The sequence below is a fragment of the Ceratotherium simum genome, chromosome 3 (assembly GCF_057802395.1).
Source record: "Ceratotherium simum simum isolate JZ-2026a chromosome 3, ASM5780239v1, whole genome shotgun sequence".
NCBI classification, from domain to species: Eukaryota; Metazoa; Chordata; class Mammalia; order Perissodactyla; family Rhinocerotidae; genus Ceratotherium; species Ceratotherium simum.
In genome coordinates, this window is record NC_141902.1 from 1,081,262 (window position 1) to 1,103,113 (window position 21,852).

The 21,852-nt window shown below is 43.1% G+C and overlaps 1 long non-coding RNA gene across 4 annotated transcripts in view; it reads left to right on the forward strand.

Moving 5' to 3' along the window:
* Positions 1 to 32: 32 nt before the first annotated feature.
* The window catches only part of LOC147917386 (uncharacterized), a 54,738-nt gene continuing 32,918 nt past the window's right edge, over positions 33 to 21,852 (forward strand). For 2 of the 4 annotated variants that reach the window (XR_015549492.1, XR_015549495.1), the window contains exons 1-3: positions 33 to 96; positions 16,112 to 16,280; positions 16,990 to 17,093. This is a non-coding gene — a long non-coding RNA (uncharacterized LOC147917386). Of the gene's footprint in view, positions 97 to 16,111; positions 16,281 to 16,989; positions 17,094 to 20,846; positions 21,424 to 21,852 lie in introns of those variants that run through there. The other 2 variants (XR_015549493.1, XR_015549494.1) reach the window with 2 other exon arrangements.

The following is a 21,852-nucleotide window of genomic DNA, read 5'->3' on the forward strand; positions in this document are numbered from 1 at the left end:
GCCGCGGGCCGGGGGCGGGGCTTCGGAGAGTACCTGCAAGGTCTGCGCGTGATCTGGGCGCCAAAGGCTGGCACGTGGACTTACTGGAGCCGATGGGTAAGTTCCAATCAAATGCCCTTCAAGTTTTCATTTGTTTCCTTCGAAGATCCTCGTGGTAAAGCTAGTGGAGGTTTACATGAGTCAAGACGCGGGTTACTTCTGGGGGGTGGCAGACTGGGAAGGTGCGCAGGGACCCACGGGGCACGCTTCATGCCATCTTGTCTCAATGGTGGTGTCAGTGTACACGCGTGTAAAAAGCCACCGAGCTGTGCACATTACATTAGTGCACTTCAGGGTGGATGTCATCCCTCAAGATGGGGATTTTTTATTTAAAAAAAAATAGTAGCCACAGAGACGCTAGATTGGAAATTCAAAATGGAAAAAGACAGAGGATCCTAACCAAGATTTGAGATCTTTCTCAAGCTTTTGTAAATACAAATGAAATCAAAATGTGCACTCTTAGAAAGAATTAATCAGTCAAATGAAAATAGTTACACCTGGGGCTGACCTGGTGGCATAGTGGTTAAGTTGGGGGGGTTCCACTTGAGTGGCCCCAGGTTCTCGTCTTCGGATCCCAGGAGCGGACCTACACCACTCATCAGCCATGCTGTGGTGGTGTACCACATGCAAAATAGAGGAAGATTGGCTCAGATGTTAGCTCAGGGGGAATCTTCCTCTGCAAAAAAAAAGAAAAGAAAAGAATTACATCTGCTGTCCTCACATGCTGTCCTAGAGTCCCTCCAGTCAGCCGACTTCCTCATCCCCACAGAGGACCCTTTCTAGAGCCCAAGTGACCACGTGTTAACAAAGCCGGGGGTTTTTTCTCATCTTACATGATGCCAGCAGCCTTCCACAGTCCCCACACCCTCCTTGGAACACTTTATTGTCCTGACTCCTGCGGCCTCACTCGCTTGTTTTTTCTTCTTCCTCACTCACTGCTCCTTCTGAAACTTCTTGGTGGTCCTCCTCTACTTGACTTGCAGACATTGGCTTGCCCAGGATGCTGTACTGACCCCTCCTTCTCTATATCCAGACACTCTTCCAGATAACCTCAATCCTGGCTTTAAAAGCCATCAACGTGCCTGTCGTTCCAGCCCTCACCCTTCTGGGAACTTCAGCTCTTTGCTGGACATCTCCTGGATATCTAATAGGCAGCTCAAACATAACAGGGCCCAAAAATAAAACTCCTGATTCCCCTCTGCTAGTCTGCCGTCTCAGGAAAAAGCCCCAAGGTCTATAAAAATTTACATTTGAATTCTTTATTGCCCTCTCTCTCTTCACCCCCTCCTCACGTACTCCATCAGCAAAGTCCCATAAACTCTACCTCCAAAACATATCCTGAATCTGACCCCTAATTTCCATCTCCACAGCCAACACCTTCGTCCAAGCTTCTATCATCTCTTGCCTTGACTACAATTATAGATTCCTAACTGATCTTCCTGTGTCCTCTCTTGCTTCTCCAAATAAGATCCAGCCATTTCTCCTTAAAACCCTCCAAGTGCTTCCCACTGCACTTAAAATTAATTTCAAACTCCTTAAGCTCCTTACTATGGCTTAGGAAGATCCGACACCTGCCTAACTGCTACCTTATGTGGTGCTCGCTCTCCCTTCCCTACCTGCTACACTGTCAGACTCACTCTCACACTGAGAACTGGCATCAGCTGTTCCTAGATTGCTTCTCCAGTGGCCCTCACCTCACTCCTTCCTGTCATTGATCTCAACTTAAATGTTACCATCCCTCACCACCCCATCTAAGGAGCCTCCCAGTCATATTATCCATCCTATTAGTCCACTCTAATTCTCTGCATAATATTAAACTGAGGTGTTTGTTTGTTTATTATCTGATTTCTTTCCTCATCCAATAAGAATGTAAGTTTCATAGCAGTGGAAAACTTCTCTGTTTTGTTCACCACTATAATCTTCAAGGTTTAGTGCCAAGCCACTGTTAGAACCTGGCGCATAGTAAATGCTGAATACATATTTGTTGAATGAATGAGGAAAATCGTGATTATAGATCTGCCAGGCTTTTATTATAATGTATAGGCTGCATTGGTAAAAAGGGTGTAAATATATTCTTATATGTAATATGGAGATAATATTTGACATTTATACCTCATAGGGTTGGTGAAAGGATAAAATGAGTTTATGTTCATGAATATTCTTTTTAAACTGTAAATCATTCATGATAATTTGTTATTAAAATTTCACTTTAAAGGAATTTTTTATATTACAAAAGAAATGCAGGCTTGTGACTAAAATGTGCAAAGTGCAGAAGGTTGTCAAGTGAGAAGAAATTTCCTCTAAAATCTTTGCCCATCTCCTGCCAGAATTTGCACCCCTTAGGCAACTGCTATTACATTTTCTTTTGTATGCTTCTAGAACATTTCTATGCACATAAACTATTCTTTAAAAAACGCACACACAAATGAGCTCATATGTCAATTACTAATCAGTTTTTTCCACAATACATATATATCGACTTAAAAGAATTCTTTTTTTTTTTGTGAGGAGATCAGCCCTGTGCTAACATCTGCCAATCCTCCTCTTTCTTTTTTCGGCAGAGGAAGACTGGCCCTGGGCTAACATCCATGCCCATCTTCCTCCACTTTATATGGGACGCCACCACAGCATGGCGTCAGTGCACACTCAGGATCCAAACCAGTGAACCCCGGGCTGCCGCAGTGGAGTGCGTGCACTTAACCACTGTGCCACCGGGCCGGCCTCTCAACTTAAAGGAATTCTAATGTAGTCTCTGAAATATATGCCTAAAAGTATAAATATCAAGAAATATAATATCTATATCATATCATGGTGTTAATAATTTATTATATTAATAATTATTAACCATTAAGATTAATGCAATGTTATAAATTAAATAATATCAAAATAATAATAAATAATATAAATATTAAAGAATGGTACTCTTCATCTTTGGTAGTATTTAGTGTATTATTGATATTATCATTTTTCTTATGCTCCGAATGCTACCTTATTCTCAATTATAGCTTGTATGCAGACCAGACCATGTGTACTCTTTGACCACTGAATTTTATTTAGCTTCTCTGTATGAACCAAAATACATTCTACCATGCATCATAAGTGTGTTCTGAAATTAGTGCCACTCCATGAAAGGTAAAGGCAGCTTAGTGTAGTGATTAAGTGGATGGACTCTGGAGCTAGACTGGGTTCAAATCCTGCCTTTACCACTTAAGTGCTCTGTGATCTTTGGCAAGTTGCGTAACCTCTTAGTATCTTGGTTTCTGTGTTTGTGAAAAGGGGTAATGATTGTCCTATCTCGTAGAGTTGTTATGAAGATTAAACGAATTAGCATTTAAGTGCTTAAAACAGAGTGAGTCAGTTCAAGTCCTCCAAGAAATAGATAATTTTCAGAGTGTAAGTTTTCCACTTCTTTTATTAAATTTATTCTTAAGTATTCTTTTTGATGCTAATGTGAATGGAATTGTTTTCTTAATTTTATTTTTGGTTTGTTCATTGCTGCTGTATAGAAGTACAATAGATTTTGTATATTTATCTTGTATCCTGCAACCTTGATGAATGTGTTTATCAATTCTGATACTTGTTAGTGGATTGCTTAGGATTTTTTATACACAGGATGATGTGATCTACAAGTAGAGATAGTTTTACTTCTTCCTTTCCAATCTGGATGCCTTCTATTTAATTTTCTTACCTAATTTCCCTGGCTAGACCTCCAGTACAATGTTGAATAGAAGTGACAAGAGTAGTCATCCTTGTCTTGTTGCTGTTTTTAGCAGGAAAGCATTATCTTTCATCATTAAATGTGATGTGACTGTTTTTCATAGATGCCCTTTATAGGGTTGAGGAAGTTTCTTTCTATTCCTAGGCGGTTGTGTATTTTTATCATGAACAGCTGTTGAATTTTGTCACATGCTTTTTCTGCATTTATTGAGATGATCATGTGCTTTCTGTCCTTTATTCTGTTGCTATGGTGTATTATATTAATTGATTTTTGGATGTTAAATCAACCTTGCATTCCTGATATAAATCTCACTTGGTTATGGTGTTTAGTTCTTTTTATATATTGCAAGATTCAGTTTGCTGTATTTTGTTGATGATTTTTACATCTTTATTCATAAGATATATTGGTTTGTATTTTTCTTTTCTTGTGATGTCTTTGTCTGGTTTTGGTATCAAGATAATACTGGCCTCATAGAATGAATTTGGAAGTGTTCCCCCCTTTTGTATTTTTTGGAAGTGTTGTGAAGAATTTCCACTAATTCTTCTTTAAATGTTTGGTAGAATTCAGCAGTGAAGTCATCTGGGCCTGGGCTTTTCTTTGGGGGTAGTTTCTAAATTACTAATCCAATCTCTTGTTATAGATCTACTCAGATTTTCTATTTCTTCCTGAGTCAGTTTCGGTAGCTTGCGTCTTTCTAGGAATATATCCATCTCATCTAAGCTATCTAATTAGTTGGCCTACTGTTGTTAGTAGTATTCCCTTATAATCCTTTTTATATCTGTAAGATCAATATTAATGTCTCTTTTTTCATTCCTAGTTTTGGTAATGTGAATCTTCTCTCTTTTTTGCTTGGTTAGTTTAGCTAAGGTTTGTCGATTTTGTTGATCTCTTCAGAGAACCAACTTTTAGTCTCGTTGGCTTTCTTTATTGTTTTTTTATTCTTTCATTGTTTCCTTCCTTTTGCATGCTTTGGATTTAGTTTGTATTTTAAGGTGGACAATTAGGTTATTGATCTGAGATGTTTCTTCTTTTTTCAATGTAGGCATTGCACCTCTAAGTTTCCCTCTAAACACTGCTTTAGCTGCATCTCATGACTTTTTTATGCTGTATCATCATTTTATTCATGTCAAAGTATTTACTAATTTCCCTTTTGACATCCTCTTTGTCCATTGGTTATTTAGAAGTGTGTTGTTCGTTTCCACAAATTTGTAAAAGTCATTCTGTTATTAATTTCTAATTGCACTCTATTGTGATCAAAGAGCATACTTTGTGTGATTTCATTTCTTTCTAATTTACTGAGATTTGGTTTATGGCTTAGCTTACGGTCTATTCCAGAGAATGTCCCAGCCCTTGAGAAGAATTTGCATTCTTCTGTTGTTGGGCAAAGTGCTCTACAGGTCTAGGTCTAGGTAGTGTATAGTGTTGTTCAAGTCTTTTAATTCCTTGCTGATCTTCTGCCTAAGTGTTCTCTCCATTATTGAAAGTGGGTTATGGAAATCTCCAGCTATTAATGTTGAATTGTCTATTTCTCTCTTCAGTTCTGACAATTTAGTTTCATGTACTTGGAGCTCTGTTATATATATCTTTATAATTGTCATATATTTCTGATGGATTGACTCTTATTATTATAAAATTTACCTCTTTTTTTTTTTTTTAATTTTTTGTTTATTGCAGTAACATTGGTTTATAACATTGTAAAAATTTCAGGTGTACATCATTGTACTTCTATTTCTGCATAGATTACATCATGTTCACCACCCAAATACTAATTACAACCCATCACCACACACATGTACCAAATTATCCCTTTCACCCTCCTCTCTCCTCCCTTCCCCTCTGGTAACCACCAATCCAATCTCTGTCCCTATGTGTTTGTTTATTGTTGTTATTATCTACTACTTAATGAAGGAAATCATATGGTATTTGACCTTCTCCCTCTGACTTATTTCACTTTGCATTATACCCTCAATGTCCATCCACGATGTCACAAATGGCTGGATTTCATCATTTCTTATGGCTGAGTAGTATTCCATTGTGTACATATACCACAGCTTCTTTATCCATTCGTCCCTTGATGGGCACTTAGGTTGCTTCCAAGTCTTGGCTATTGTGAATAACGCTGCAATGAACACAGGGGTGCATGTACCTTTACAAATTGGTGTTTTCAAGTTCTTTGGGTAAATACCCAGTAGTGGGATGGCTGGATCATATGGTAGTTCTATCCTTGATTTTTTGAGGAATCTCCATACTGTTTTCCATAGTGGCTGCACCAGTTTGCACTCCCACCAGCAGTGTATGAGAGTTCCCTTCTCTCCACATCCTCTCCAACACATGTTGTTTCCTGTCTTGTTAATTATAGCCATTCTGACGGGCGTGAGGTGATATCTCATTGTAGTTTTGATTTGCATTTCCCTGATAGTTAATGATTTTGAACATCTTTTCATGTGTCTGTTGGCCATCTGTATATCTTCTTTGGAGAAATGTCTGTTCAGGTCCTTTGCCCATTTTTTAATTGGGTTGGTAGTTTTTTTGTTGGTAAGATGCATGAGTTCTTTATATATTTTGGAGATTAAGCCCTTATCAGAAGTATGGTTTGCAAATATCTTCTCCCAATTGTTAGGTTGTCTTTTCGTTTTGTTGATGGTTTCCTTTGCTGTGCAGAAGACTTTTAGTTTGGTGTAGTCCCATTTGTTTATTTTTTCTATTGTTTCTCTTGCCCGGTCAGACGTGGTGTTTGAGAAGATGTTGCTAAGACTGATGTCGAAGAGCGTACTGCCTATGTTTTCTTCTAGAAGTTTCACAGTTTCAGGTCTTACATTCAAGTCTTTAATCCATTTGGAGTTAATTTTTGTATATGGTGTAAGGTAAGGGTCTACTTTCATTTTTTTGCATATGGCTATCCAGTTTTCCCAACACCATTTGTTGAAGAGACTTTCTTTTCCCCATTGTATGTGCTTGGCTCCTTTGTCAAAGATTAGCTGTCCATAGATGTGTGGGTTTATTTCTGGGCTTTCGATTCTATTCCATTGATCTGTGTGTCTGTTTTTGTGCCAGTACCATGCTGTTTTGGTTACTACAGCTTTGTAGTATATTTTGAAATCAGGGAGTGTGATACCTCCAGCTTTGTTCTTTTTTCTTAGGATTCCTTTAGCTATTTGAGGTCTTTTGTTGTTCCATATAAATTTTAGGATTCTTTGTTCTATTTCTGTGAAAAATGTTGTTGGAACTTTGATAGGGATTGCATTGAATCTATAGATGGCTTTAGGAAGTATGGACATCTTAACTATGTTAATTCTTCCAGTCCAAGAGCACGGAATATCTTTCCATTTCTTTGTGTCTTCTTCAATTTCTTTCAGAAATGTTTTATAGTTTTCTGTGTACAGATCTTTCACCTCTTTGGTTAAGTTTATTCCTAGGTATTTTATTCTTTTTGTTGCAATTGTAAATGGGATGGTATTCTTAATTTCTCTTTCTGCTACTTCGTTGTTAGTGTACAGAAATGCAACTGATTTTTGTATGTTGATTTTGTATCCTGCAACTTTACCATACTCGTTTATTACTTCTAAAAGTTTTCTGGTGGATTCTTTGGGGTTTTCTATATATAAAATCATGTCATCTGCAAATAGTGACAGTTTCACTTCTTCCTTTCCAATTTGGATCCCTTTTATTTCTTTCTCTTGCCTGATTGCTCTGGCTAGGACTTCCAGTACTATGTTAAATAGGAGTGGTGACAGTGGGCATCCTTGTCTGGTTCCTGTTCTTAGAGGGATGGCTTTCAGTTTTTCACCATTGAGGATGATATTAGCTGTGGGTTTCTCATATATGGTCTTTATTATGTTGAGGTACTTTCCTTCTATCCCCATTTTATTCAGAGTTTTTATCATAAATGGATGCTGTATCTTGTCAAATGCTTTCTCTGCATCTATTGAGATGATCATGTGATTTTTATTCTTCATTTTATTAATGTGGTGTATTACGTTGATTGATTTGCGAATGTTAAACCATCCCTGCATCCCTGGAATAAATCCCACTTGATCATGGTGTATAATCTTTTTAACGTATTGTTGTATGCGATTTGCTAGTATTTTATTGAGGATTTTTGCATCGATGTTTAAAATTTACCTCTTTATATCTGGTAACATTTTTTGTTGTATAGCCTATTTTGTCTGATATTAGTACAGCCACTTGTTGTGACTTTGTTAAATTAACACTTGTTACTAGAGCCCTGTGTCAGATGGTGAGCTGCAGTTCAACAAAAGACCACAAGGGAAATTAAAATAGAAAAGTTTGTTACAAGTCCTGGAGGAAGTACTCAGCATGGCTTGAGGGTCCACACGGGGAGGTCAAGGCAGGGTGCAGGCAGAGAGAGAGGCAGGAGCCAGGGCACATGCCTTTATTAGGGCCTGTGGCTGGAGCGCTTTGGGGTTCCCAGGCTAAGGCCAGATGGGTCAATTCAAACCAAAGAGAGCTTTGGTAAGCTTCTCCCGCTTCTTATCAAGGGGTGCACAAAGTGAAGGCCCTGCGAGGAGGGAGTGCTGTTTATCATGAGGGCTGTTGAGGGCGTCATATCAGGAACTTGTGACTCTGCAGGCTGTTATCTAGGGCACATGCTCACAGGAGGGGTGTGGCACTTCAAGGCCCCTGCGGCTGCTTGGCCACACCAAGTGGACGCCGAGGCAGCAATATTATGGAGTGACTGAGCTAAATTCTCTGACAGCTACACTCTCTGTGAGATAACATCCTTAGGTGGTCTCACGGCTCTTTAAGCCAAGATTAATTATTCTCTTTTCCCATCTGAATGCAGAAAGGCAAAAGTAAGAATCATTCTAAATTTATGAGGTTGGCTTTAAAATTTAACTTTAAAGAAGCTGATTAAATATTTTATAAAGTTCTTGTTCATAAAATGTTTAAATCTAGCTAGATAAAATTCTGAAAGTTCAAAGGGATACTGTCACGTGAAACCCTAAATCAAAGTTAACAGAGGAAAATTTGGCCATCTGAAGGGTTACTAATCACTGACATAATTACTTGGCAAGTTGCAAGTGAGCTGTAGCTCAAGATTAGCTTCCTGTGTGTTATTGCAGTTGTCCAAAAGGCTCAGGGAAGCTAAAGCCACAGACAGTAGACTTCAATTCTGAAGTCTGGTCAATTTCAGAAGGAGAAAGAGAAGTGTGTGCACTCAGCGTTAAACTCTCTGACACAGGTAGCAGCTCTTCCCACACAGATGGCCCTAGGCGTAGAAGGGATCATAAAAGACACAGAGTCAGAACACCAAGAAATGCTTGCACTGGACCAGGACAGTGGTGGTTATCTGAGCTCCATGGGTCTCACAGTTTCCCTGCCCGTGGGAACTGGCAGTTAATACAGAGCAGCATTGCATATTAACTTGTATTTACCTATTGTATTAATTATAGTAGGTTAAGTATCAAATGTTGTAAAAGTACACTGATATACCACACTTACACATAAGTGTCTGTCTGAAATTCAATAATTATAGAAAATGACCACTTTGTTGTTGTTATGGATGAGTGTTTCTGTTTCGCCAGGGTTTGTATGTTGAAGCCCTCACTCCCCATGCAATGGTATTAAGAGGTGGGCCTTTGGGAGATAATCTGGTTTAGATGAGGTTCTGAGGATAGAACCCCCATGGTGGGATTAGTGCCCTTGTAAGATGAGGAAGAGACCCCAGAGCTCCTTTTCTCTGCCATGTGAGGATACAGCAAGAAGGCAGTCATCTGCAAACTGGGAAGAGGGCCCTCACCAAGAACCAAACCTGCTGGCACCTTGATCTCAGACCTCCAGGCTCTGAAACTGTGAGAAATCAGTGTCTGTTGTGTAAGCCCTGTGTCTGTGGTATTTTGTCATGGCAGCCCAAGCTGACTAGGACAGTCATTTAAAAATTTAAAGGCAGGGGCCGGCCCGGTGGCGCAAGCAGTTAAGTGCGCGCGCTCCGCTGCGGCGGCCCGGGGTTTGCTGGTTCGGATCCCGGGCGCGCACCGACACACTGCTTGGCAAGCCATGCTGTGGCGGCGTCCCATATAAAGTGGAGGAAGATGGGCACAGATGTTAGCCCAGGGCCGTCTTCCTCAGCAAAAAAAGAGGAGGATTGGCGGATGTTAGCACAGGGCTGATCTCCTCACACACACACAAAAAAATTTAAAGGCAACAAGTCAATATGCTTTTGGTTTTAATATTTCCATTCTGTATAATATTTGGACCCAATAGGTATAGGGGCTTCTGTTTTTACAGACGCCTAATGTATTAGTTGTCTATTGCTGCCTCAAATTACCTCAAGATTTAGTAACTTAAAACAATAAACATGGTCTCTCCCAGTTTCTGCATGTCAGAAATTCAGGAGAGGCTTAATTCCTGGTGGTTCTGGCTTAGAGTCCTTCGTGAGGTCATTGACAAGATGTTGATCGTGGTACAGTCATCTGAAGGGTTAGCTGGTGCTGGTGGATCCACTTCCAAAGTGGATCATGTGTGGCCGGCAAGTTGGTGCTGGCTTGGGGTAGGCTTCAGCCCCTCTCCATGTAGGCCTCTCCATGGGCTGCTTGAGGTCTTCATGGCTGGCTTCCTCCAGAGTGAGCCATCCAGAAAGCAGGCAGAAGCAGTGATGTCGTTTATGACCGAGACTTGGAGGCCGTCAGTCACTTCAGCAATATCCTGTTGGTCTTAAAGGTCAGACTCAGTCATTGTGGGAGAGAACCGCTCAAGAGTGTGACACGAGCAGACAGGGATCACTGGGGGCCGTTGTGGAGGCTGGCTTCCTCACCTAAGAGCTCCATTGGAATGGTCATGATAGGTTAGGTCTGGTGGCCAAGAACCTGGTTCTAGAGTCGGACAGACCAGCATTCCAATTCTCATTACACTACCTACTTACTCTTCCTAGTCCTGTTTCCTCATCTGTTCTGTGGAAATGATAGCTCTATCTCATAGGTTTCCTGTAAGCAGTAATGAGATAATGCACACAGAATAATCCTTTCTGTCAGATCATGTCATTTCCCCACTCAAAATCCTCTAGTGGCTTCCATCAGCCTTAGAAATTCAACTAGTCTTCCAGGTTCTGGCCTCACTACTAACTGACTTAGCCACTACTACTACCTACTACTATTACTACTGCCACTACCGCCACCGCCACCGCCACCGCCACCACCACCACCGCCCCATCACCACCACCACCCTATCACCACCACCACCACCCTATCACCACCACCACCACCCCATCACCACTACAACCACCCCATCACCACTACCACCCCATCACCACCACCACCACCCCCATCACCACCACCACCACCACATCACCACCACCACCACCCTGTCACCACCACTGCCACCACCACCACCATCACCACTACCACCCCATCACCACCACCATCACCCCATCACCACCACCATCACCACCACCACCCCATCACCACCACCACCACCCCATCACCACTACCACCACCCCGTCACCACCACCACCCCATCACCACCACCACCCTATCACCACCACCACCACCCTATCACCACCACCACCACCACCCCATCACCACCACCACCACCCCATCACCACCACCATCACCACCACCACCCCATCACCACCACCATCACCCCATCACCACCACCATCACCACCACCACCCCATCACCACCACCACCACCCCATCACCACTACCACCACCCCGTCACCACCACCGCCACCACCACCACCACCAGCATCACCACCACCCCATCACCACCACCACCGCTACCACCTCCCGCCACCACTACCACCTCATCACCACCACCACCACCCCATCACCACCACCACCACCCCATCACCACCACCACTACCCCGTCACCACCACTGCCACCACCACCACCATCACCACTACCACCCCATCACCACCACCATCACCCCATCACCACCACCACCCCATCACCACCACCACCACCCCATCACCACTACCACCACCCCCACCACCACCACCACCACCCCATCACCACCACCACCCTATCACCACCACCACCACCACCCCCATCACCACCACCACTACCACCCCATCACCACCACCATCACCCCATCACCACCACCACCACCCCATCACCACCACCACCACCCCGTCACCACCACCACCACCCCATCACCACCACCACCCTATCACCACCACCACCACCACCCCCATCACCACCACCACCACCCCATCACCACTACCACCACCCCGCCACCACCACTGCCACCACCACCACCACCACCATCACCACCACCCCATCACCACCACCACCACTACCACCCCGTCACCACTACCACCCCATCACCACCACCACTACCACCATCACCACCACCCCATCACCACCACCACCACTACCACCCCATCACCACTACCACCCCATCACTGCCACCACCACCACTGCCCCATCACCATTACCACCACCCTGTCACCACCACCACCACCACCCCATCACCACTGCTACCCCATCACCACCATCACCACCACCACCACCCCATCACCACCACCATGGCCCTGTCACCACCACCACCACCACCACCGCCCCATCACCACTACCACCACCCCGTCACTACCACCACCACCCCCCACCACCCCCATCACCCCATCACCACCACCACCACCGCCCTGTCACCACCACCACCACCCTATCACTACCACCACCACCCCCACCCCCCACCACCACCACCCCTATCGCCCCATCACCACCACCACCACCACCACCCCCCACCACCACCACCCCCTATCGCCCCATCACCACCACCACCACCACCCCCCCACCACCACCCCCTATTGCCCCATCACCACCACCACCACCACCACCACCACCCCATCACCACCACCACACTGTTACCACCACCACCACCACCACCCCATCACCACCACCACCCTGTTACCACCACCACCACCACCCCATCACTACCACCACCCCCATCACCCCACCACCACCACCACCACCCCGTCACCACTACCACCACCACCACCACCCCATCATCCCCACCCCATCACCCACACTACCACCCCATCACCACCTAGCCTGGCTGCTACTCTGACCTTGCTCTTCTCACTGTCCCCCTCCTTACTCCACTCCATCCACTGGCCTCCCTGTTCCTCAAACAGGCCAAGCTCTTTCCTACCTCACAGCCTTTGCACTTGCTGTTCCCTTTGCCTGGAACGTCCTTTCTCTATTTGTTTTCATGGATCATTTGCTCACTTCGTTCAGTCTCTACCTAAATGTCACTCCTCAGAAACCTTCCCTGACCATTTCTTCTACCCTGTTATCCCACTTCATTTTCCTCTTTACAGCACTTACCATGACTTGACATTATATCATGCAGTTGTTTGCCTGTTTTGATTACGTGGCTCTCCTTCATTAGTGTGTCAGTTCCATGGGGACTGTGTCTCCTTCACCACCTTATCCTTAGTGCTTACAAGTGTGCCTGGCTTACAGTGGTGCTCCATAAATGTTTGTCTAAAAATTAAATACTGCATGCAAGTGACTCAGCACATTGCCCGACCCACAGCGTTATGAGAGTTCAGTAAATCTTAGCTGACTTCAGCTTTGTCATCGTCAGCACCCTTCCCTTCGTCCCCTGACCACCTTCATATCTCACACGTGTATGGTACTTTACAGTGATAAAATTCCTCTGTCATTGATAGAGAATAAGCAATCATACTTTTAAAGCCAAGCTGTGGCTGCATAATCATAGTTGGAATGCTCTGACAAGTAGTGCAACTGGGGAGCGCGTGGGGAAGACTCGTTTCCTGTCAGTGACTCTGTTTTTTCGTATCGCCCTGCTTGAAAACTGGTCTTTTCCCATCAAATAAGCAGGACTTCCTCGGAACAATGAGTGTATTATAAACTGGTCATTTTATTCTTTTTTTTTAAAGGTTTTTTTTTTTTCCTGCTGAGAAAGATTTGCTCTGAGCTAATATCTTTTGCCAATCTTCCTCTCTCTCTTTTTTTTCCCTCCCCAAAATCCCAGTGCATGGTTGTGCATTTTAGTTGTAAGTCCTTCTGTCTTCTGTGAGCCACCACGGCATGGCTACTGACAGACGAGTGGTGTGGTTCTGCTCCCAGGAACTGAACCCCAGCTGCCGAAACAGAGCGCCAAGCTTTAACTGCTAGGCCATCAGGGCTGGCTCTAAACTGGTCATTTTAAATTCATTTAAGACTTGACTCTTCAAAGAGTCATTACTGGTTGAGCAGTGCCTTGGATCTTTCTAGGCCAAACTCGGAAGCAGAGGGTCATGTTTACAACTCTCTAGCTTTTGGAGTCCTCCTATAAGGTTAGTGACTTCTTCCACACACTTACCGTCCTCTCTGTCCACCCCCGCTGTCCCTAGCCCATCAGACCCCCATGCAGGGCTGCTTGCCTCGATGGTGCCTTCGTGTAAATTAGGAAGAGGCAGGCTTTCCTCCTGGCACAGGAAGCCCTGCAGGGCCCTGATCTCAGAGGGACAATGGCCAGGGCACCAGGCTTTGCCAACAGAACACAGGCCGAATTTGAGGCCCACTCACCTCTTGGCTGGAGGCCGAGAGCACAGGGGCAGGCCGTGGAAGTCTGCTCCCTCCGTGCTGCTCGCGGGCTGGCAGGATCTCCTCCACTCCTCCTGGGGGTGACTGCCCTGCTCGGTCGTACCGAACAGGACAAGTCTTCACTGGGAGGCCATCCAGCACGGTGGGGACTGCGCAGCAAAGTGCTTCAGAGTGTGGTCCTGCGGTCAGTTTGCTGACCCTGAAGCCTGCCTCTATCAGTTAGTAGCCTGAGACCTTAGCACGTTACACAGTCTCTCTGTGCCTCCCTCTTGGGTTATCACGAGGGTTACCTGAGTTAATATACGTAACACATACTCAATACACGTTACTTATTAATATAGGGAAGCCTAGAAAACCTGGGGGGTTCACATCGTGCCTCCGCATGCAATGATGAGCGCCTGGGTGGCAGTGCAGGTCCATGTGAGGACGCATCACTTCAGTGCCTTCCACCCACCGTTTCTGGAGTCACAGACGTCACTGAGTCATTCAGCAAGCATTTGAACACTGACTGTGCACAGTGGTAGACAAAAGCATTTAAAGAGACAACCTGCACCCCAGAGTATGTTCCCTAGTTCTCAAAAAGTCAGTCCGAATGAGAGAACGCTATTTATTGTCCTAAAACAAGTGTGACCCTATCAGGAAGCATGGCGTCAGCCTTCTATTACTGGATGGACTCGTGCTTTAGGGACAGATCGTCTCTGAATTCGGGCTCCCTCACTTATTGGCTGTGTGGCCTCGTGTGAGTTACTTACCTTCCATGAGCCTCAGTTTCCTAATAGGTGAAATGAGGGGAGAAAGTTGCGAGGGTGGGGAGTGAGATAATGTTTACAACGAGAGGGGCCTGGCGCACAGGAGGTCAATACTTGACGGTAGCTTTGTCCTTGTCTGTGTTTTCTATGATCATCATCTAATTTCCACCGTAAAGATCCATGATGGCTCCTGGTAACCCACATGCTAACGTCCAGATGCACCGCAGTCTGGGCCTTTGGGATCCTGGCCCATCCGCCTCTCGACCCACTGCCTTCACCACGAACCGTACAAACACCCGGAACCACTCGCAGCACCCAGAACCTGCAGTCACACACACCCTGCCTCTGCACCCACTGTCCCCTCCTTTGAAATGGCCCCTCTGGCTGCCTCTGCCCAAGGAGCATAAAACATATATATTTAGTTTACAAAATAATCATAAAATAAACACATACTTACCCCCAGGTTAAGAAACAGAAAGAGAAGGCACCTGAGCGCTCCATGTTTTTTTAAAAATCAGCATTTGTGATATTTGTATTTTAAAAGCATGGAGGATAAAATCTTTATGTTTATGTACTACCTCTGCCATGAAGAAACCAAGGACCGTAATTGTGGCCTAAAAGCCATAAAGGCTCCTAGTCACTCTGCAGAGATGCTGTTAGCGATTAGATATTCAAATGCAATTTGACCAATGTAATATTATGGAGAAAAAATAATAATATTTCAATATTTTAAATTTAAGCAGTTTTTTTGTTTCTATGTATTGCTTCTTTTGAAAATCTACGGCATGTTTCCTTTGTTTGAAATAAATATGGTGGGTTATTTTTTTTATTTTGGTGTCTTTTTGTTTTTCCTGACTGGTCACAAGGAGCCACTAGGTGGCAGAGGATGCTTCTTTTGATTACAAGGAGAAAACAAAAAAAAATTTAGTGGGAAACAGATGAAAACATGAAAGCATCACGCTACAGACTTCATAGGTTAGTGTGTTGCGCTAGGATCTCACAGCCCCACAGTCAGCAATTCGGGCCTATTGGCTATATTGTAGTAACAACAGCACCAACAGTAATATCAAACCCGCGAACGTTTATTGAAGGACTGCCGTGTGCAGACACCAGACCACCGTGCAGACACCAGACCACCGTGCCCACACATCATGCTGGTTAACCCTCACGGCAGCCAGAGGAGGCGAACACTGTCCATCTCACTTTTGCAGAAGAGGAAGCTGAGTTTCCAAGAGAAGAAAGAATGTGCTGACGACATTGGTAAGTAGCAGAGGCCAGATTCCAGCCAGGTCTGCAGGACTTCAGAGCCTGGGGGATTAACAGCTTCACAGACTCTCAGCACTGGGAGAGTATTTAAAATATTCTGCTAGGATTAACCACTCTATGATATAATTAGTTTTAGACATGTATTGACTTCAGATATTTTCTAATATTTTAGATTTCATGTTAATATCTGTGACCTTAATCCTTCAAGACTTTATCAAATAGAGTTTATTAAAGATTTTACAGGTGTGTAGGCCCAACCTCTTATCTTTTCCCATTTAGTGACTGTTTGAACCCAATTCCTACTCATCATGTTTAATCCATTCTCTCAAAACCTCCTTTCTATGATGGCTGTATGCCAGGAAAAGGCAGTTTATGAATGAAAGCCGGTTTTTCCCACAGTGTTTTGTAGATCTTTCTCTAGCCAAAAGTTGTTAAGTTCCCTGCAGCAGTGTGATTGACAAGAGCCATATTATAATGGTGTCAGTGTACACATGTAGAAAATAAAGTGACGGAGTCATCTAATGTGCTCATCTTCAGAAAACTACACCATATTCTAAAGCCTCAACCTGACAGAAGGCATCCTTTACAGCAAAGAGACATTTTTCTTTATTTCCTAAATAATATTTAATAACTATCTTAAAGATACAAGGGAAAAGTGAGAGATTATGGAGACAGTATTGGCTAATGGTAAGCTTTGTGGCAGTCTGTGCCTGTTTTCTAAATCTGAAATAGGGCAGTGATCGTGGAAGGATGTCACAGGACCACGTGACCCGTCAGAATCTCAGAGGCCGGGCCTCCTTCTAGTTGGTAAGTTAGGTATTTATCCTTGTGTTTCCTTTCTACTTTTCTTCGGAAAACAAAGGTGGGGGAGTGAAGGTGATATCCCCTGCCCACACAGGTGTTATCTTAATAAAGAGAGAGTGTCCCCACGTCTTCATGTTCCTGGGTCTGAAGGGGGGTGCACGCAGCAGAAGGAAGCTTACATCTCAATGTCTTTGTTACTTGTTAGGTTCTGACATTATCCTCAAATCATCCAGATTGAATGGTGATATCTTACACTACATTCATATAATGCCTTACAGTTCAGAAGGAGCTTTCAAAACATCAGCTTTTTTCACCTTTAAAACCATTCTTTAAAATAGACGGGGGAAGAAGCACACAGATCTGAATGGCCATCAGTAGTTCACTGGATGCTGGTAGTTTGTGGGATGTTAAACGTGATACTTATTTGTATTATTATTTAAACCAGATTGTGGTGTTTCTTATTTTTCATAATAAAGATCTTCAGATTATAAAAGGCAAAATGAAAAGTCAAAAATAGTACTCCTTTATTTGGCTTCGTTTTTAAAATATTCAAACTTTATGTTGGTCAGACTTAAATGTCTAGTATGGCTGTACATTTTTTTTTTTATTTATTTCCCCCCCAAAGTCCCAGTAGATAGTTGTATGTCATAGTTACACATCCTTCTAGCTGCTGTATGTGGGACGTGGCATCCGCATGGCCGGAGAAACGGTGCGTCAGTGCACGCCCGGGATCCGAACCCGGGCCGCCAGCAGCGGAGCGCGCGCCCTTAACCGCTAAGCCACAGGCCGGCTTTGGCTGTACATTTTAAATGTGCCCATAAGTGGTGAACGTATATAATTAAGAACTTTTCTAAAAATGAAACAAAAGTAAATAAAACTTTCAAGAATCCAATTTCTTAGGAATTTTGGAGAAAAAGTTGCTATAACACTGATTATAAATTTTACTGATAAGTAAATTTTTAATATTATTATTTCCTTCAGCTGAAGAAATAACAGATGTATGTTAGGGTCAGCAGTTTAAGGCTGTTTACTGTTACTTTATTGATTGATTGATTTTTCATAACTGGTTTACAGGCTTCTTTTTTTCCTTTTTTTTTTTAAAGAAGTTGTGTTTACCTATAACAATTTTGAGAGGCTTCTTCTGTCAAAAGAGATCTCTGTTCTATATTACAATTTAAAATACTGTGCATTTAGAATGTAGTTATCGTATATAACATTATTTTAGCCTACTTATTTCCTCTAGCTGTTGGACAATATTCTCTTCCATTCATTCATTGTTTGGGACCAGATTATTGCCTGCATTTCTGTGTTCTGCAAGGTTTGTATATGTATCGTTACGTAACAAAATCACTAAAAGTCAGCGGTTTTATATATTTGTCTGTACCTTTCTCCCCTTCTCTGAACCTCTATCATGCCTTCTGTTTTTCCTACTAAAAATAGCTATTTTTTAGTTACCTAATAAGCATGAAAAGCCACTGCTCCACTGAAAATAGTAGTGTAGTTTTAAGAAAAAGGGGGCAGCCTTGGCAAAGGCACCAAGGATGAGACATTTCCTACTGTATGAAACTGCGTGCCCTTCCCCGGGTGCTGGAGTAAGTAAGTGGCTGCTGTGACAGTCACATCTCAACACGTCAGTGGCTTAACACGATAGAAGTTTGTGTTTTGTTCTCATGTAAAGACTGACGAGGATGTTCTGGGGTGGAGGGCAGCCTTCCCTGTGGTCATTCAGGGAGCCTGTCTCCTTCCCCTCTATGGCTCCACCATCTGCTAGGGCCTCAGATTTCTCTGCTGGACCCTCTGCATCCAGCTGGCAAACAGGGACCAATTAGATTTGGAGGATCACATGGGATATTTGTATGACAGGCCTGGAAGTGGTCGACATGGTTCCGCCCTCCTTCCATTGGCCAAACCTCCGTCATGTGCAGGGGAGGCCAGGAAATGTCCTTTGGCCGTGTGTGCAGGAGGTAGAGGACAAGGTTTTGTTGGACACGTGGCCATGGTCATAGTCCTAGGAAAGAAGTTACTTTCAGCAGCCCTTTCACGTCTTCCTAATGCGGAAGCAGTTTAAGCTTGGGACTGCAGGATTTCCAAGCCGCATCCCCGCCCTGCCCTGGTGCCTCATCTTTGAACCTTTAGGGTAGACCCAGGAATTCTGTGACTGAGAGGTCTCACGTGTTGTGTGGCTCTGGGAGGCTTTAGAGCAGACAGAGGTTGTGCGTGGGCATCGCAGAGGGAAAGTGGACGTGTGGTAGCCAAGCAGGGCCTCAGTTGAGGTGACTTGGCTGAGGGCACTGCCCGGATGCCAGCACGCGAGCTCGGCCGCCACCTTTCCAGCCCTCCTCTGAACCCGTTTCCCCCTGCCTTTGGCATGGCCTGGCCGCCCCCTCTGCAGGCAGAGAACTCGTGGTCAGTGTGGCCAATATTCATGAGTGGAATGAGAACTGAGAAACTGAACAAGAAAATGAATGAGGTTATAGGTTCATTAAGCAAATGTGTTAACAAATAGTTTAGTGATATTTGAAATAGATTAAAACATTGTTTTTATCCTTATGCTGTGAGGGACACTTGTGCCTAGCACTGAATTTGGTAATTGGGTTGTTTGGTTATTGACAATTATATTCAAGGGCTAGTCCCAGTGGCCTAGTGGTTAAGTTTGGTGCACTCCGCTTCAGCAGCCCAGGGTCAGTTCCCAGCTGCAGACCTACACCACTTGTCAGTGGCCACACTGTGGTGACCCACATACAAAATAGAGGAAGATTGGCACAGATGTTAGCTCAGGGTGAATCTTCCTCAACAAAAAAAAAAAAAAAGAAAATTACATTCAAGTGCATTGATCACCTGTGTAATCTTTGAAGCTCACTGAATATAAATTTGATTTGATGGTTTAGATTTGAATATGTCGTAAATGGGCCTTAATCCTTTTTATGGAGATTAAGAGAAACCTCTTCCGTTAACTTGTTTTATTGTTGTTACCATGGAGACACAGGAAGCACAATCTTCATAAATTCATAACCCAAATGAATTAGCCTCCAAGCAATTAACGTTTTTATGCATTTATTCACTTCAAATAATTTTTGAAGTGATTTACATTTTTGACAAAAATGAATATGGATTTTTTTTTACTTGCTCAAGTTTCATAAATATGCAGCCCAGTTTCATAGGTTATAAATATTAGTTCACTGGAATATTCATTTTATGAGTCTAAAGTTATTAATTAGTTCATCCAAAATGTCACAGCAAAAAAGAATGTAATGGTATAAATTGCTTTTCTCAGTTACAGATCATTACAATGTGCAATTATAATGAAAAATCTTATACATAATATCAAGCTTAATGTTAATATTCTATTCTAAATTGTCTAATATTCTATAGGATATATATTCTGTTCTAAATTTTAGGAGAATTATTATTATTTCAAAATATATACATAAAATGAGAATGACTACAAGTCGGAAAGTAATTTGCTATTGTCAGTTTAGTGTCAGTAACAGTTATGACCACCAATATTTCATTAATACTCATAACAAACTCTTTGCTTGAATGATTTTTCCCCCTAAAGATTGTGTCTTTCTTGCTTAGAATTATGACCCACTCAGAAGTCTCTGTGAGGATTCTGGAGAAAATATGGATTTTTTCTGAGCCAATAACAGCCCAAATGACTGTTATGATTCTATAAATTTATTCATCTTAGCCAGAAATGACCTCTTACACTTACGTTAATTTAAGAAGAAAAGTTCACACTGCTGTTCTCCCCAGGGAATACTCGACGAGTCTGCATGTTAGCTGGAGTTCCCCCGCAGCCCCTGCTGGGTGCAGAGGAGAAGCAGTGCGTCTTGGGGTCCCCTCCAGCCAGCCTTCACCCCTCCAGGCTGGAGAATCACTCACTCCCCCCGAAGCACTCTCCCCACTAAAGATCCAAAACGGTTTTTGCCACAACCGGTAATTAGAATGTAAACAGATGTGAATTTGGGGTCACTGGGGGCTGTTTGCAGTCTGAACTCCCCACCGGAGAAGCAGAAAAGCTTTGGAGCCGGAGCGTGTTGTTCCAGCTCAGGCGCTCACAAATTATGGAGCCTCAGGCAGATCACTAAACTCCTCTCTCCCTCAGTTTCCTCTTAAGGTAAAAGGGGGATAATAAAAGTACATGTTTTATAAGCAGTGCTGTGAGGGCTTGTATCTGTTTGCAAAAGCCAATTGTTAAATTTTCAGGAATTTTGCAAGTTGTTAAACACAGCCCCTATTAAAAATTAAATTATACTGTATTATTTAATAAATACGTTGTAAATCAAAACTCATCACTTCCTAATTATTTTACTATTATCTATGTTTTCGAGGTTATTTATATCTATTGTATCTGTATGGTGCAAATAGCACATAACAGTGAACTACTGCAAATTTCTGCCCAACTCCTATGTTCAGTGACGTCAGATGGGTAGCTTGAAGTTGGCCGCGGTGGGAGTATTTACACGTGGAAACTGGCAGTCACTACAAATCTGGCTGTTTTTTTGAGAGCTGGTTATTAAACATTTATCAGTACACCAGTACAGCACTGTTCATAGTGCTTTTAGGACTTGTTCTAAAAAAATATGTTAAATATGTTTGTTATTAAATATGTAACGTATTATATATTAAAATGTAAATATGTTAAATGTGTGCACATATATAAAAACATAATAGCATGGTTGGCACTGTGAGTTCTCAAATATGTTAGCCATGGTTATTTCCGAGTTGTGTTTATTTCGTATTCTATATTCTTCCCTCC